Below are 3902 nucleotides of genomic sequence, written 5' to 3' on the forward strand. Positions count from 1 at the left end.
GTTTCTAAACCCCATTCAGAGCTCCTTTTATGACTAACATCATCTCAAAATGTGTACTCTCTGTTTTCTCCAATGCTGCATAAGTTAAACAAAATCTTCACTAAAAAAATTTTTAACCCTCTCTTCTGGAAAACAAAAGAACAAAAAAGAGTATCTAGTATCATGCGGCCTTTCTCATGTCAAACAACCAAGTCACAAACTACCCACGTTTCCTTTGAGGGTCCTTCCCACCTCTGGAAAATAAACAGATCTTCTGACATGAATTCTGACACCCCCCCACCCCCACCCCCCGCCATCACGCACAGAGGGAGGATCAGGGCTCCTTCACCAGTGAAGATTTCTTCCAGGCCAATGCAGGATCAATGACTGGGCTCTGCCTGCTAGAACAGGATTCATACCAGCTACCACTCTTATCCCAGGGCACTGCTAGCTGCTTTCCAGAAGACTGAAGGCTTCAGTCAGTGCACACAGGAAAAGCAGAGTGAAGCATGACAAGTTCTGAGCTACTCACCTGTCACTCAGAAGGACAAGCATCTATTAAAGATTCCACTGTGGAACTCTGCTCAGCGGACATAAAACCAGGCTCCAGCCAACTCACCCCCAACGCAGGAAAGTGCTCTCCAGCACTAAGTAGCTAAAGGCCTTGAGTTTGTTACCTACTATTGCTGAACAAATTACCACAAACTTAGCAGTTCAAAATACCACACATTCATTATCTCATATTTTGGTGGGTCAGAAATTTGCACACAGCCTAGCTGGGTCTTCCACTTCAGTATCTCTCAGGAAACTACAATCAAGGTGTCAGCCAGAGCTGGAGTCCTAGCTGAAGGCTTCACTGTGGAAGGATCTGCTTCTAAGCTCATATGGTTGTTAGCAAGATTTAGTACCTTCTGGGCTATTGACAAAACGGCTTCAGTTCCTCACTGCTGTCAGCCAGAAGCCACCTTCAGTTCTTTGCAATGAGGTAAGGATGGTCTTGGGAAAGCTTCTGGTTTCCTGATAAGGAAATACAGCTGGCCTTCCTCAATCCACCCTGCACCCCCACACCCTCATCTTTCTACTTTAAAGGAGAATGCAATACCTGATTCTGGAGCAGCCATTTTGTGGCTACAAGGCAACAAGTATGACAGAAAGTTACCTTGACATTGCCAAGCTATACATTATGGCAGCCTGCTTCATCAAAGACAACAAGGGAGAGCTTCTCAAGCCAGATACCTCCTTTTCAGGCTTCAAGCTTCATCTTTTCCCCACATTCAGTCAATCACGATGTCCTATTGATCCTAATACTAAAATGTCTCTCAAATCTGTCTCCTCACCAATCTAAGTGCTAAGAGTCGAGCACTCATGTCTCTACAGAACTACTTCAATAGCTTTCTAAGGGTCTCTCTAGGCCAGTGGTGTGCTAGTAAAGGTTTAACAACCAACTCTACAGGGTGTGAATAAGCCCTGATTTGTAGAATCTGCTTATTTACATAGTATAAACACTGCCACTTGCTCATTTCAAGTTACTAAAGTGATATCACTGATGACAGTGTTAGGAAGAGATGGAATTATATAGTGTTTTCACCATACAGACACAGTCGATATAAAGAACTTCAAGAGCATAAATGTAGCAAAATTAGGAAATGATAAGCTTTAAGTATTTATCTTTCTTTTTAATATAATATAATTATAACATTATATAATTTAATATGTAATAACATCTATGCTCAACAACCTACTCAGGAAATCCCGGTGAACCTAACAATTGGCTCTCACAAGCTGATATACATACACTCCAGCACACCACGGCCATTCCTAGGGTCTGCATGCAAGTTCTTCTTCAAAGCACAGCAGACCGACATTTCAACACAAATTTAATCATGTCAATGTCCCTGTTCTTTTCGGTGGATTCTCATGATCTGACCACACCTATCCCTCTGACCATAGGTCATCCGGTTATACTTCTGACCATACCTTGACCACACCTATGGCTCCAACTGCATTTTAGGTCAAAATTAACCATGAATGATAATAGTAACAGTAATAGAACATAACAGTATTTTAACCCTTACTCAGTGCTAAGTACTTATCATGCATGCACTACATCATTTAATCTGTGTAAAAATCATATGAGCTAGTTACTCTTCGTATCCCTATTTTACAGATGAGGAAAGTGAACTGGTCTAACAACAAAACCCAGATTCTTAGAACTAAGGCAGTCTCATCAACAATTTAACACTCCCCACATGCAGTATGTTCTTCCTATCTTCTTCCCATTGTACATGGGTTTTTGTTTTTGTTTTTTCCTTTATCTAGAAAGCCACATCACCACTGACCCTGGCTCTACACCACTCTGTTCATATCTACCTAAGGAGCTACTATTCCAAGTACCTAGTTCAATTGCACTTTAAACTGGGAGGTAAGAGAAACTTTGAGACTCAAGAATGTACAGCCAACACTGAGATTCAAGTACCACTGGGATCAGAGCTGATTTGGGATAATAAGGTTTTAACAGGGGGGAAAAAAAACTCATTTTATCCAAGTGTCAAGGCATAAAGGAAATAGCTAAGGTGTCCTAGAGTTCAAACAGTCAAAATGTATTCAGTTAAAATGGCGTCTAGCTAACTGTCCCTTCTTAAGCTACCATTAAATTAGCTAGGATTAAAAAGGCAACAACAGGGAGAGAGAGAACTCATATAACATCCAAAGCTAAGGACTTAAGTTACAGATAGCTTATTTCCAGGATCTATGTGGATGTAAAAGTCTAACGAAGTCTAGGGTACTAGTCCCCAAACCCACTTCTCCCAAGTCTTTCTTCTTCCATTGTGAAATAGCAAATTCCAAAAGACAAGGCAGGAATTGGAGTGAAAAGGGGAGTGGAGATTCTGCTGGTCCTGCAAAGCATCCTGAGAAGTTTATTCTATACACATAAACGAGGTGGGTTGGGCCAGAGATAAAAAGATTCCTGAGTGAGGTGACTTTGGAGATTTTAGAATTTTGGTAACTCCTTCTCTTCAGGTCATCAAGGAACACAGAACTGGACAGTAAAAATGGTCCCACTCCAGTACTCTGGGGATAAAAAACTTAGAGGAACTGGGAATTTGTAGGAAAGGAGTATATCAACCTTCCCAATAGCTATGACCTTAAAAAAGACGTTAACAGTGCACACATGAATAACAAAATTCATGTATCTGTATGTTAATAAACACTGAGTCTGAATTAACTGCTCCTCATCAGAACAAGAGTAATGAGAAAAAACAAGTAGTCAACAGTTAGATCCACTCTACACATTTCAGTATTCCTCGTGGAAGACTAGAAAAATTCCATCAGAAGCAATAAACAAAAACATAATATAAAAAAATTCTGAGCTGAAAACAAACCTGAACGTACAAGTTAAAAGGGATCAAAATATATTCTTGAAAATAAGTAAAACTACACCTCAACACAACCTGACAATATTTTTAAGTATAGGGGTTAAGGAAAATGAATCCTTTAAAAAGGTAGATGGTGCTTACAGCTCTTTTTGAATTTATCTAGTAGGTCTTCCAGTTTTCACCTGAAAGCCCCCCAAACCCCCAAAAAAGGTAGATACCAACTATCTCTAGTATGATACAATTTATATAAATAAGAAAAACACATACAAGCTCAAAACAATACTATATATTATTCATGGATGTATAAATATGTATGTACAATTATTTTAAATGGCCTGAAAATTACATTTCAAATTCTTAATAGTGGCTGTCCTTGAGTGGCTCTGGAGTGGACTAGTGAGTAGAATGGGAAGCGGGGCACTGGTTAAAGGGCACTTTAGCTATATCTGTAATATCTGTTAGGAACGGGGGAAGGAGGGAGGAAAAGAGGGAAAGGAAAGAAAAGGGGGGAAAAAAGATAAGACTTGAAGCAAGTGAAAATATAAA

The 3902-nt window shown here is 39.8% G+C and overlaps 1 non-coding gene across 1 annotated transcript; it reads left to right on the top strand.

The window, feature by feature from the left end:
• Window positions 1-3487: 3487 nt before the first annotated feature.
• LOC141571959 (U7 small nuclear RNA) lies at window positions 3488-3550 on the top strand. Its single transcript, XR_012496993.1, has one exon. It is a non-coding gene; the product is annotated as a U7 small nuclear RNA (small nuclear RNA).
• Window positions 3551-3902: the final 352 nt, after the last annotated feature.

This window comes from Rhinolophus sinicus, linkage group LG05 (genome assembly GCF_036562045.2).
Source record: "Rhinolophus sinicus isolate RSC01 linkage group LG05, ASM3656204v1, whole genome shotgun sequence".
Taxonomy (NCBI): domain Eukaryota; kingdom Metazoa; phylum Chordata; class Mammalia; order Chiroptera; family Rhinolophidae; genus Rhinolophus; species Rhinolophus sinicus.